Source organism: Pundamilia nyererei, unplaced genomic scaffold (assembly GCF_000239375.1).
Source record: "Pundamilia nyererei isolate P.nyererei 1_Seehausen unplaced genomic scaffold, PunNye1.0 scaffold00060, whole genome shotgun sequence".
Taxonomy (NCBI): domain Eukaryota; kingdom Metazoa; phylum Chordata; class Actinopteri; order Cichliformes; family Cichlidae; genus Pundamilia; species Pundamilia nyererei.
Window position 1 is genome coordinate 2,086,148 of NW_005187461.1, and position 14,903 is coordinate 2,101,050.

Here is a 14,903-nt window from a genome sequence, read left to right on the forward strand (position 1 = left end):
GCGTCTTTTGTGATCTTACAAAGCTTCAAACGACGCGTCGACTATTAAATTAGTCGTCGACGATTTTAATAGTCGACGTAATCGTGACTAGTCGACTAATCGTGGCAGCCCTAATGACAAACATCATCTAAAAAGAGCAAAGTACATTGATTGGAACGTGCAACAGTGAACTACAACCAGCACAGCCCATAATCCCATCACATCCATGTTTGCTTTCTCTAATCTCTGCGCGTGGGCGCAGCTGTGAGTAGTTCAGATGGTAAACAAATTGCAGGACTCTGTCGAGTCGATATAAGGGAAGCAGAATCTCTGACTAGCTAAACCTACAGTTGCCGAAATCTTTCATTTGGGTCGGTCATCCTCAACGTGTTAGTATCGCTGCGTGCAGTGTGGCAGCAACAGGGAGCATCAAAAACCAGGTATTAAGACCTATCTTTAGCAGAATGAGGTTTACCCAGTAAACAGCCTGTCTTTCACACAGTCAATAACTAATTATCCCATTTGCCCTCTTAGGTTACTGTATAACTCACTGCATAACTAAGCAATGATTTATAAAGGATATTTCTGTTAACCAATAAAATGAGTCACACGCGTCACTTTAGCTGTGATCAGGATAAAAGCACCAGAAGAATATTTTCTAATTGGAGAAAACAAACTGTACATATGCCTCAAAATAGTCCAAATTAAACACATGGCCATCAGAAATATCAGATGGTGCATTACTGTTTGATCATGAGCAGATGTGTTGGAAATGTTACAACTACCAAGAAGCAATAAATAGGTAAAAGTAGAGTTATGCAGTGTGCGAGCTGTGCTTTCATCCTCTTTTCAGACCAGTACATGTATTTTTTTGCTGTTTTACACAGTGTGCAGACAGTTGAATCAGAACATGCAAGGTTGGCTTTCTTCCCAGTCTCGCAATGCCGAACATTTCATGTCCCTCCATCTCCCAAATAGTTGAGCAGCAGACCAGAGGAAATCCAACCTTCCAGAGTGTACTGAAGAGCTGCTGCAGTAGGAAGGTAACCGAACACCCACGCAGCACCACGAGGCATGATTGCTTTATAGAAGCAAGCATGAAAACAGATTCCTTCCAAATTACACTTTAATCCCTGTCACCTACTACAAGGTGGTAGGAAAATCATGCTTAGCAGGTGCAGCACAGATTGCATTTAGACACTAGATGAAAACTGAGGAATTCACTGCTTCACTGTAAATCATATTTGAAATGATCAAATGAACACAAAGCAGTGGAGGGACGTGGACGAACTGGAAAAGAAACTGAGTCACAATTCATTCCAAAGTAAAAGGAGACAAAGGGGGATTCACAAGTCTTGTGTAGTTTAGTGAAGCCGATCAAAGTGTTGGTGTTAAGGTTAGCTGATCAAACGTCTTCACAGCTCCAGCCGAACCCTAAACCTCCAGACAAGAGTTCACGTCCACATTTTAAACAGCCGTCAAGTCCTGTTCTATACTCCTGATCCCAGGTCTGTTTAACATCTTGTGTAACCGCCAAGTGGATATTAGAGGACTGATCTGTGAACACATGATGGAATAAAACACAGATCTGAGCAGAGAGCACCGATGATAGCAAATTAGGAGCCCTAACGAGGTAAAGCAATCATTATTACAGTTCAAAAGGGTAACAAGCTGATGTTATCTCTATCATTCTGCACGCCTACTCTAAAGTTGAAGTCTGGTTTGTCATCCCTCACGTGACAACACACATGGCAGCAAGTGTGTGACATCATGTGAAATAAACACCGGATTGAGACGATGTTTCACTCATCAAAGGAGCAACAAGAGAAAACCTGATTCAACTTTCTTGGCAAGAAAGATGATTTTAACACCTTGTCAGACACAATTAACATTACATTCAATAAAAATCAATGTTTTGTCATGACAGGCAGAAAAGGATTCAATATGAATTCGCTATGAAAGCAGTGCTGATGAAATGTGTGGAGACTAGGTTAGAGGACAGAGACGTGGAATATTAAATGTGTGGATGTCAGTCACAAATCTGTGCAATGTGTTGACTTTAAGACGCATCAATGCTCGTGATAAGAGGAATAAAAAGCTAAGTGGTGATTTATTGGTCGGTTATATCACCGTCTATATTTTAGTTTTGTATGCAAAGAAAATCTTTTTGGTTTTTTACCCGTACTACTTCGATGAACTAAAACGTTTTTTTTAGTTTGGCTTAGCTTCAGTTCTGGTTTTAGTTTTGTTAACTACATCAGCCTTGTATCTATGTCACTACTACCCTTATTTCTCCCTGCTTTTTCATATTTCTCTTACACAACAATGGTTTCAAAAACAATTACAAAAATAAGGATTAAGTTAAACCAACATTACCCATCGACCCCATCTATGGCAGCGTTTCCGTGCAGCAGAAACAACTAAAAACATATAATGCTTCCAGTGTTGTTAGAGATCGCGCCCTGAGATGTATCCCGAGTAGAGAAGAGAAACTACAACAGTGTGCCGTAAAAATGGGTTTTGTGAGGTAGCTGAGAAAATACACACACTTAAGCAAAAAAGCAACGGCACAGAGAGTCTCAGTAGCCTGTTTGCTTGTCACATGAAGATGTGTAGGATCAGAGTTTCTGCTGCACTGGCTGACGTAAGATAGTAGCCTTTATAGAGTTCAAGGAGCAGCAGACTGGCAACATGTATCACTGGCGTAGCCTCTGGAATGCATTTGTCATACTGACCCACTTCTGATCTCTAAGGTGGAAGAAACAGCCAAGAAGTAAGTCTTTAATCTAGAGCTGTGGGAAATCACAAAAGCAAATGGACAGGAGCCATGCTGGAAGTCATGCAGCTTTGACTAGTGATTATTCCACCAAATCTCATTTATTTTTCTTACTGTGGGGGGGGGGAGAGAACAGTGGCAGATAAAGCAACTATCTCAGACTTTTTGTAGGATCTCCAAACCTTAAAGGGTGGAAACAATATGGCATCATCCAGGCTGTTTGGTTTTATTACACCCGTGTGACTCAGCAGTCAACACAGGAATATACTCATCATCACAGGAATATACTAATCATCACAATCTCATCCACCTAAGTACAAAGTTGAAACGGTAACTGGATATTCTCTCATTATCTTGCAATGAGTGTTTGCTAAAGAAATGGAACCTTAAGCAGTTCACAACATTCCTTCTAGTTACAGCTGTCTCTCCTTTTAAGGACTTACAGCAGGCTAGACTTGCTATAACACGCATAGTAGTTTAATATTGTGGTGGGATGGAGGGGGGGGGGCACCAAGTCTCAGATGAGTCAGCCACATCAGCAAGCCATCGGGCAAATGAACCAGATAGCTGGGATACATCCAGCTGCTCATGACACAGCGCGAGTTGCCTTCACAGGACTTCCTTCCTTCCTACCGTCCGTCCTTTCATCCAGCACTTTTCCCATTTCCACAATATACTGCAGGTTCACAGGGGGTCAGAGTCAGAGCTAGTTTCCTTAACTCTCTGAGCGACGGTCAGTAAGGGGGCAAAGTGAGTCAGCTTTATCTTCCCCTCCCTCACGAACACGAACATTAAAAAGCTTGCCTTATCAAATTCATGCTGCTGTGTTTTGATGTATTTTGGATGCTTTGTGGGTTGTGTTTATAACACAGAAATATAAACTTAAAGTTTGCCACTGTAACACAGCTTAGTTTTGCAGAGGACGCTGCATGCTGGACTATACTTGAACGATTATGTCAGGCTTCTCTTCAGAAAGCCAAACTGCAGTCAGCCACCAAGCAAACATCCTTTCCTACTCTGCTCCACATCCTGATCTAGGAGGGAAACTGCTAGTTATGATAACACAAAGGTGCGAACAGATACAGCACAGCCCAGTTAACACCCACCTACCCAACTGCGCCCTGTGGCCTCAGAGTAGATGTACAAAGTCTTTAAAGATACAGTGTAGGAAGGAAGCTCTTGAAATGCGAGAAACAAAGGTTCAGTATAACTAATCAATAGAACAAATCCAATCACTCAGATGAGACAGGATAAGAGACTTTGGCCTGTCAGGTCAGGACCCTTCTGCTCCATTTAACCACAGAGTGGCTGCTGCTGCTGTATGGGCCCAGCTGAGCCAGCTGGAGTAATATGATATTAATGTTAATGTCAGCATACAGTTAATCAACAAAAACAAAAATGACATGTGGAAGCATTCATCACTGAAGTCTAGGAGGAGACTTTGATTTAACGTCAAAACCTTTACACTTGGCCACAAAACAGGTACTGAGAGACAACAAAAGCACTTGCAAAATATCTAAACTTACGGTACGTATAGGACTGCATGAGATTTACACAAGAGCAAGCAGCAGCCAGCTCCATACCAGCCTCCTGTAACAACATCTTTTGCGAATACAAAGTGTGTGCATTAACGTTTACCTAACATGACTTCTTTCCAGGTGTGTTGCGGCTGTGTTGTTACCCGAAACAAGCTCCTAAAACGACATTTCTCAAATGTCACCTCTGACTCAATGATGTACAAATATTACTGAGTTTCTTTGCCGACTCATCAGGTAAACTGTCGCGCTTGGACTGCATTCTGTACTGATGGATATATTTGTGTGGAAGTGACTAATAGCACCACTACATTCCACAGGCTGTCCCATTAGAACCGAGGTTTTCCTCTGTGATGCACCAGTAATGTGCATGTTCTTTGCACAAAGAAAATTGAGATTTATAACAGGCCAATGCAGTTAAATCGTTAGCTGCTCTATTAAAACCAACAGAGCGTGACATTCCCAAACGTGCGAAGGTGCAGCCCGCGGATCCCACGGTAACGTTAAAGAAAACCCAGTTTGTCAAACGACTGAGAGAAGCGTGTCTTCTTACCTCTGAATGCCACGTGATCATAATCCAATCGTCAATAATTCTATTAAATCCATTTTCCTGTGTAAATCCAAATTTCACAGTGAAGCCAAAACGGCAATGTCTATTTTTTTCGCTCGGTAGGGATATAGAGCACAGAGCCACACGGCAGACGAGAAGGCGCAACTTGAAACTGACTGAGAGGGATCCGTCGAAACCATAACGCCGACAAGGAGGGGGGGACGTGCAGCTCTGTAAATAACAGTATGTTCCTGAAATTTGAGCGAACAAATAATGTTCCTGTATTACATGTTGAAATAAGAGTACAAAGCAGTAATAGACTGCATACGGCAAAGAGACGACGCTGTGCTAGCTTGTACTTCAATCTCTCTAACAGTGCAAGGTGAGCACCCCCCGCTCTTTCTTGAGGTGAGCCAGCGTGTTTTAACTCAGTTTAATCCAATTGGTCTCTTCCAACGTGACGCAGCAGCAGTGTTGCGTTCACATGCTGTCGAAACCTTGGCCGAAACATTAAAACTGGTTTAGACAACCGGGGATACCGGCGGGGTTTCATTTAACGTGATATCCGAACAGTCAAACTTTACTTGTATTTATTTATTTATTTATTTATCTTTCAGTTACTGTAAAATATTTCCCGTTTGCCTTGTGTGCGATTGTGTATATAAATATTGACTTAACCTGTGGGGTAAAAATTGATAAATTATTGCTAGTAATAATTAGCCTGCAAAAAAATGTGTTACTGTAAAATTGTTTACTGGGCATCATCCGCACAGGTGAGTTACCAGAATATAGAGGCGTGATTCAGATGTGCACTCTGGCACCCGGGAGTTTTATATGGACAGTAAAAGAAGTAGGCTCTAGGTAGTCTGGAGTGATGAGGCGCATGACATAAAATAATGGTTAACATTCCTGAAACGTGTGTATCTGCTGTGTCTATCTGCAAGTCTCCTTCTTTTCCACTGTAGGAAATCTTGAAAATATGATTCCAAAGGAAATTCCAAAGCTCATTTGTTTGTTTTCTAACAAAGTATAGACCCAGATTGTGCAGTGGTTTCAAAGGGGCTGAAGTTTGCCTCGGTGGAAAACCATAAGATTACAATTTGGGAAAATTATAAGTTTTAAACAATCACTTTCAAATGGCAAGAAACAGTTTAGTGAGTGTTTGGCTGCTTCCCGCAGACAGAAATGTGCATTACTGATACACAGCTTTTGTTTCAGTCACAACATGGACTTCTCCCCAGACTACAAAAAAATGGTTCTGCAATCCAGACTGCAACTGAACCTTGTCAAAAGAAAGGTTTTTATTAACCAATCATTCAAAGCCATTACTGGTTCATTAACTGGATCACAGGCAAGCAAAAACAGTGCAGTCTCAAAGATGAGGCAGCTTGAGATATAGTTCATCCACTTGGATCAGAAGAAGATTATCTATATTCTCTGTAAGGTGCTACATTCTTAGGCCATGTTGAAAGGAGAAACCCTTCAGCTGCTATCAGCTCTGGGCACATTACCGCAGCTAGCAAGCAAACACCTTCCCATCAGCTCATGTCACAGGACAGATAGTGCGGCTGAGACGCAAGGCACGTATAATATAAACTACAACTTTGGCCAAGTTGGTAGTTCAGTATTAGTTTGATTTATTTTGTTTAAAATAGCTTTATAAGCACAATTTAATAAATGATATGGTGCATATACTAAAAAAATACTGAAAAATATTGGTCCCACCTACGCAGGGAGAAGATAAGATACAGGGATATCAAGTACAAATATACAAGGAGAGATAAACGGGCAGAAGTCAGAATCGTATACCATGCCATATACTAACCAGATTATCACGGTTAAGTCACATGTAATGAGTTTGCAGGCACAATGTTGTTGTATAACTGTTCTGTCAAAACATAATGGGAATAACAAAAAAAATTAGAAGTCCCTTTCCAAACAATCTTTAAGGTTACTCTTACAAGCCACACACACACAAATAAAATGCAAAAAAATCCAACAGCCTGTAAACATCACGCTTCCTTCTATAGCAGGACATGAATTAGATCTTTAGCACTTTATTAGTGACTCTGCATCATCTCTCTTGCATGCTTTGCAATTATGTATGAGGTTCAAATGTAAGGTAATGTAAAACAGCAACATTTTGACCATGAATTAACTTGCAGCTAGAAAACCTCTCTGTTTCTATCACCACAAGGACATTTTACATATCATACAAGTCCTGCAATCAGAGCAAACTGTCCCAGCTGAAATTTCCATGGATTTGCTAATTATACAAAACCCCGGTGGGGCACAGAGTGTCAGCCAGATCTAATTGTGTGGAAATGAGCAAGATAGAAAAAGGAAGACAGACTTGGAGGAGTAGAAATGGAAAAAAAAAAAGAAAGACAGGACGAAGATTAGCGGTTGGAGGCTGAATGACTCGCTGCATAATACATCAGAAGGAGTTTCACCATGTTATGAAATTGCCTCTAATTGCGCTGAGCACCCTGGTTCCCACCATGGCTCTGTTTGCTGTTAAGGTCTGTCATCAGCCTTTGAGTAAACATACAGACAAAGGGTTGTCTACCTAAGGTGAGGCAGGCTGCATGCATTCTCCACATCACAAAGGGATTACTGATGCCATCCCTGAAATCATCAAAGGCATCTGCCATGTCACATTATCCAATTCTGATGACAAAGGACTGCATCAGATCTCCTTTCATTTGCTTGCAGTGCAGCAGGTGAACGTGGGTAATAAAGGTGAAGTACTCACTGTACTGAATGAAGACAGGAACAAGCTGAAGATCCAAAAGCTATTCCTCAGAATGGAATTGTTGTCTTTCTATCTTCCTTCCTCCCTTTCCTCTTCTCTTTCTGCCTCTCCTCCTGCCTTCTTCCCCCCTCCACCTCCTCTTTTCTCACCACAGCAAGATGCTGCCTGGACCAGTGCTCGTTGTCATGGTAACCAAGACTGGGGGGGATTCTCATGTGACCGGATCTCCTTGAGCACTGATTGGCCAGATGCACTGATGTAAGGAGGGAGAGATGGGGCGGAGGGGGTGATGTCACATGCCCATCGGTTCACAGATTGGAGGAATCCTCAGCCAGGCCGCCTACAAGCACAGACAGACACAATGGGCGGCTTTTTAAGGTGGGGTTGATCTGAAGTGGAGCACTTCCACAGTCAGGAAGAATCTCCTTGACTGACTGGTGACTTACTTAAAGGGATTCTGACATGCTGATGTAAAAAGTGAGATGGAGCTGGCTTGGCTCCCACCTGTTTTTGCTGTCATCTCCAACTGTACTGCTTTCTGCTGCCACTAAAATCTCTCCCAACTGGCAGGATGCAGAGTGTTACAAAACATATGGGATTGCTCATATGTGGCAACTTGACCTGCTGGACCTACCGCTGTTCCTCCTCCTACTGGGCCTACAGTATTTATAGGACTGCAGAAACCAGACAGATGCAGGACTGCTGCTATTCACTCTTAGTTAGCCATATTCATACAGCTTTCAACACAAACCATTGAGACTTACAGTGCATTGTATATCTTAATGGTTTGCTGCTGATAAGAACTTTCAGCTATTTCCTGAAATAAAAGGTTACATTCAGACCACACGTTTAACTGCTGCCAAACTGTGATTAAAAACAAAGAAGAGCTAGCAGAACACCACAAGAATGTGCAGCCATAATTGCATAATTATTCTTGCTTTTGTCACAGATTTTCTGTTTTAGAGTCTTGAAAGGTAGTGGTGACGAGGACACGGGAATTACAGGAGGACTCAGCGGCTGAGTGAAAAAAGAAAGAGCTCCCTGGCTTCATTTAAGCAGTAGATATCAGATATCAGGATAAACACTTTTATGTTTTCTATCCCTTATGAGCAGAAAGTAGGTCTCTATTAATTTCCCAACGATGACATGAGTAATCACAGTCCGAGCCTGTTGTCCAGACTGTTGTGTAACAGTTTGGGATTGGTCCAGTTCAGCCAGAGATGAGAAATGTTCTTGAATCGTGTTTGTTTCTCTGAGCTGAGCTGATGTCATGTGTTGCCTTTTTGCACTCAGCAACTCAAAAATCCCGATTTGACAAAGTTTTCAGAGTTGGTGGTCGTCTGGATTGCTTCATTGTGGCCATCTTGTTTTGCAGTGCAACTGTGGAGAGTCGTGTTGTGTATGTGTGTGCACGCCCACTGATTTCCCTGTAAGCAAAAACAGATTCACTCCTGCCACTGACCTGTGTCTCAAGACATTTCTTTACTTTTTTTTAGTAAAAATAATTATCCATTGTCTTCTATGCTATGGAAAATGACAAATTATATTTATTCTTAAAACATACGAATAGATTTGAATGCATATTTTCACTGTGAATATCCCACTCCCACTCACCCACTCACACTGTCTGAATCAATCAGACATGTAGCTTAAACATCAAGCTCCGGTGACACCAGGGATATGCATAATGCACCCATTTTTCCTGCAATGCCATAACTGGGCAGTGAGCTTTATTAATAAAACATGCACCACTGTCTCCAAAGCCATCTGTTTCTCCACACCCAGCAGGCACGGCCCACGTAAAGGTGTCATTCACTTTCATTTAAAAAAAACAAACACTGTTTTTCAACAGAATAAAAATGCAGGACTTGCTTAGTGCTTCCTTGTCTAGCATCTATATCACTCCATCTTTGGTGCAAAAAATGCACACAAACAAAATTAAAATGCTGAAGAAATCTGATTGATGTCTTATTTACTGTGAGTCTAACACTTTAAAAAACAAAAACAAATATGCTTTATGTGTGATGATTGACTCGTTTACAAAAGTGCAGCTTAACTGTAGCAGACGACACGTTAATGCAGGTCCAGCTCTCTGAAACACACGACAGCCATACGGCCTTCATCTGTACGGCTACATTCATATTGAGGCTGTCACTGTTACTGTACCCTCTCCTCCAATTCTCTCAAGTGTCTCTGTGCATATGCTCTCCCCTCTCCCTTCTCGTGTGAGTGTGAATGAAAAGATGATGAGATCAGTGATACTAGTGATCTCATCATGTTCATAGCCGGCCATCAGGAAGCTGTTATGGGCCATTGAGCACTAAGCTGCAGAGGAGAAGGAACTGAGAAGAGGAATGGCAAAAGTAAATCTTCCTCATCGGATTGACCTTACTTGGATATTCATGTTTCAATTTGAAAGCATATTAATGCTAAGAATAATTGAGCAATTAATTAAACTATCAGCAAATTTAAATGATGGGCACAGAGCTAGAGAAACTAGCATTTTATCAATAGAAAAACATATAACTGAATTTCCCAGAGGAACCTACCCGAGGGATTAATAAAGTTCTATCTATCTAAACATAAACTAAAGCCTGTTTACTACAATAGAAAGTAACGTTTACTTGAGAAAGCAGAACAATACGCCACTGAATGTGATTAAAAAAGTGTCAAACAAAGTGGAACGTTTCCATTGTAGGCCAGTCCCCAGATAGAACTATATTTCCAGAACAATGAAAGGGTCAAACTGTCAGATATTATGCGCAGAAGGACAGCAGATTTTGAGACGTCTTGCTGGTTGAGCAGGTGAAAATGGGTCAGATTTGCTGTGTTTTCACCTGCTCTCTTTGCTCTCTCGCTCCACCTTCCTGTTAAATTTTTCACTGCTTCACTATTATTAATGGAATCACCAACTGTTTATTTACTTATTGGATACAAATTGAAACAAATCAGTTGAAGACACACACTCAACAACCGAGGAAATGCTCCAGTATGAATAAATAGGATTCCAGCAGTAAGCTTGTCAACAGAAGAAAGATGTGCACAGCTTCTTCTTCTTTTTTTAATTTAGGGAGAACTGTGAGCTCTAACTCTGTGCAAACAGAGTAAATCAGCTCCAGTCGGCTGCCCCCGAGCACGAAGAATAGAGGGAGAGGTTATGAGCGACTGAGGTGTTTGTGTGTGAGATGGTTGGGTGCTCAACAAAGGAAATCGGTGAACAAAAGTTAGAAAGTGAAAACGCACCTACCCACAGAGTCAGGAGAGAGAGAAACAGCAGACAGTGGGTGTCAGATTTCAGGAGGTTAGGCTGTGTCTGTGGTCAGCCTGAGCCAGTCTAAATTTAAGCGTATGTGTTTAGGATACCTTGGACCAGGGCTGTGTGAGGACTGAAAAAAGATGTAGTGGTCAGGGTGCGGCCACACTGGAAACATTTCTCACACTGCTGGTTATTCACCGTGTCCATGAACTGCTAAGTTGGTAGGCTATAAATCCATCCGTTCCTACAAGAGTCAGTAGTCTCTGATCTTTAGCAACGTGCACGACGTTCCTGGTCTAAGTATGGCTGTGAATGTCATGACTCAAGGTGTTTAGGGGTCAGGGGTTACCGCCGTAGAGTGGATCATGCTAAAGAGTGAGCTGTGGGCGTCCACAGGAAAAAGAATTCAGTTTATTTGAACAATTTCTTATACACATTACAAGGAAGGTATTGATCTTAGAAAACAACAGAATAAAAGGGTATATTTTGCATGTTTACCTTGAAAGTATTAGCTTTATAAGAGAATACGTTTAATGCTTCCATAACAACAACAACAACAACAAAAACTGCCACAGAAATGAAAAGTAAAAGTTAAATATAAATTAAAGGTTTTAATCAAGTATTTCTGTAAGGCTGTGGTTTTGGGGTACATTAGTTCTTAAAGCTAGTTATCTGTAAGCATGCTAACATGCTAACAAACAAGCTGTTTTGGGGTATAAAGCTAACCATGTTTCCCATTACAGTTAGGATTTTTTGCTAATGTTTCTAAATTAGTTCAAAGACATTAGATATGAATTTCTGGAGACATGAATGATTGAAGCAAATTAAAGGGTGATGCCTACAGCTGAGCTAATTCACTCAAAATCACTTTCAGCGTGAAAAACTCATGTCGGCACTAAAGGCCATCTTAGTTATGGGGACCATGAATTTCTGCACCACATGGCAACCCCTCCTATATTGCTGTTACAGATCATATCACCAGCACACTATACCAGCACCAATGTGGAGGTTTGGTCAGAGTGGCAAAGCCTACATCGTTCAGGTAAAGTTTCACCACCCTCAGCACAGGTAAATATGGATAAATAGGCTGTAAAAACTCTATTTTATCTTGGATAAAGGAGTGAAAGTGTTTAATCTGCTTATTTGCCCTAAAAGAATAAACATAAATGTTATTGCTCCATTCACTCTGACAGGTAAGGTATATTGTTTTCCCCTCTGCTGGCACTAATCTTACTATAACATCTTAATTCATGCTGGACTAAACAGTGCACGAAAATGGATAATTGCATCTAAATCCATGGAATTAGATGGTCTAATAAATTGAATTACATTCCACTACAAGGTAATATTCATGATGGCCGGGACACAATAAAAAGGTTGTGCCACAGCACACTAGTTCACTAGTTTTGATAATGGATTTATTTCAGTCACATCAAAAGTCTAGCTCACTATTACAGTTACATAACTAATTACATAACAGATTCTTCCTCGAGGGAAATTTGCTTTATAGTGTCTTCATGAAGAGGAGTGATTTTGCATGTCATTACTATATATTTGTTTGGCCGTGTGGGAAACATGGCTGCCTTTGAAAACAGCTGGCGTGCAAACACTATCAGGCGGCACACATAAAGGTCAAGTTGCATTATGTTGATTATAATACTTGAAATATACACTTTTAAAGAAATAGATTCATGCTATGAAGTTAAATGACCAGCTTTATACAAGAAGTGTAGTTCACTCTTCTTTCAACACTGTGCAGTGTAACACAATGGTTGTGCAATGTTTTCTGAGACTGTGAAGGGAGCTTATTTTGTAACATCTGAACATGGGCTTGAAGCTTCAAAAAATAATAATTCAAGATCTGTTCCAAATGTGTGGTGGGTTTGAAATGTGTGGTTGTTCAGAAGGCAGAGGGGGGAAAAGATGCCACTGAGTTGCATTTCAGGACTCCTGCGTTGTTGGTATTACACTCACACTGGACTTATCTTTTGTGAGACGGCAAAGTGTAAGACCTACACAACTCTTTTCATCTGGGTTCTTCTTGTATTGCGAGTTCCAGGCAAAGCGTCATCAGTGTTACTTTCCACACTTTCCCCAGAGGGTGCGATTAGGCTGTGCCTTATCAAATACCAAATGGTGATTCCAAACAATGCGTGCTCGCGACTAGAACAGAATTTTAATCACATTCTGCTTTAGACTGCCAAGGTGCCCTCTGCCTTTTTCATGCACTCTCCCCGCCTTCAGAGAGACCATGAGGCTGCTATGTACTCGCCCTGATCAGATGATGGGTTTGCTAACTGTAATCAGAAGTCAGTAAACACAGTCCTCAGCAAAGCTTTTTCATTACCGTTGGAGACAAAGCAGAGCTGAACTGCAGTTTACACAATGGCCTCAAATCTCAGTACAAATCAGCTCGCATATATTACCCAAGATCACATCTGACAACACAAGCTGAGCTGGAGAGCTGGGTTTTTTTCAGCTTCCATCAAAGCTAACACATAGCTTGACTTTTACTCCTCAAGTGAAAAAACAGCAAGATTAAGTTGTTACATTTTTTAGCTTCAAGTATACTTTTGAATTCCAGCTTATCGTGATGATTCATTAAGTGCACAACAAACAGGCAATGGTTTCAGTTGACGCTTCAACTTGATACAAAGTGGCCATGATGGCCGTCCGTGAGTCTGCGCACACATACAGCCCAAGGACAGAAACCAAACACCTCTACCCCTGTTACAGGCGCACGTACCTGTAACATATATATAGTGCACATGCGCTATACATGACACGCAATTCTCTCGCATTGTGTCCACTATTATCAGTGACCTTTACTGCTGTAGGAGACCGAATAGTACAACAAACAGTCCTTGTCCTGTAGCTATCAAGGGACATGAGCCGTTTAAATGAATTCTTGCGTTGCATGAGTTGCTTAAAAGGCCCTGAGATGTGTTAGTGTGAGTTTCTTCAAAGACAGTTTTATTGGCTCTCTTACAGCAGCCTCCTGGTGTCGAGGATATGACTCACTTTCTGTGAGGCCAATAACGCAACGGGACAACAGAGAAGAAGATATTCAAGTGTATGTTGAAAGAAAAACTGACAACGTTTCTCCAGCCTGGAAATGCAATGGATAGTAGCTGCGGTGTTCAAGAAGGCTCGAAGAGCAGATATCATGTTCCAAGTCCTGATATTGACAGGTTTAGGTTAAGGTGACAGCATGAACGGAGCCGTTAGGTTTCTAACATAATCCATTATATTGATCCCGCTCCATCCTAGGGGAGGATTCTCAGCTGTCACTCTTTTGATGTTTTTCTTTTGCTGTTGTCGTTGTTTTAATTACAGTAGTTTGTATGTGACGCTTGCACGATACTACAGATATTTCTCCCACTGCTCACCTGTCCAAATTCTCACAGTCTGTTATCAAACCAGATCTCCACTCTCCGTGTGGAAGGAAGAGAGAAAACACACAGCCAACGACTGCAGCTGTTCAAATATTGTGACATGTGATCTGTGGCTGGCACAAAGAGAGACTGTAGTGAATGACCAGGATACAAAGAGTGGAGAACAGGGGGCTCAACCGTGTGGCCTGTCCCCGACTCCCAAACACAGGCACAAACAGCAGCGTCTTTATTGTGCATTCTTCTGCACGTCATGCAGAGCTGCTGCCTTTGGCCTCTGACAAATATCCTTACACACACAAAAAAACTCCACCCACAATTGCAAACTATTTTTGGAAGCAGGATAATTATTTAAAACCAACATGAGGAAATCCGAGAAAAGGTATTATCTATCCAAATATGTTGAATAAACACGACTATGAGCAGTGGCTGCTGAGCAGAAATCAAACCAAGGGAAGACTGAGTAATGAATTCTTTATCTCATAAAGAACAGAACTGCTTTTGTTCTGCTCTTAGCTCTTACTCATGCTTTGACAAGACTTTCAGAGACTTTCATCCCACAGCCACCTTTCCCTTAACGGCTTTTATCGCACCTGTAGATGAGGATCAGATAGACAAAGCCGTTGTTTTTAAAGCTTTCCACCTCTTTTGAGTCAGACA

General features: G+C 41.4%; 1 protein-coding gene across 19 annotated transcripts in view; it reads right to left on the reverse strand.

Moving 5' to 3' along the window:
- mical3a (microtubule associated monooxygenase, calponin and LIM domain containing 3a) overlaps nucleotides 1-14,903 on the reverse strand; it is a 75,717-nt gene that overhangs the window by 53,632 nt on the left and 7,182 nt on the right. For 18 of the 19 annotated variants that reach the window (XM_013911301.1, XM_013911302.1, XM_013911300.1 and 15 more), the window contains one exon: nucleotides 7,596-7,935. The gene's annotated coding sequence lies outside the window, so the exon portion shown is untranslated. Of the gene's footprint in view, nucleotides 1-4,843; nucleotides 5,022-7,595; nucleotides 7,936-14,903 lie in introns of those variants that run through there. The other variant, XM_013911299.1, reaches the window with a different exon arrangement.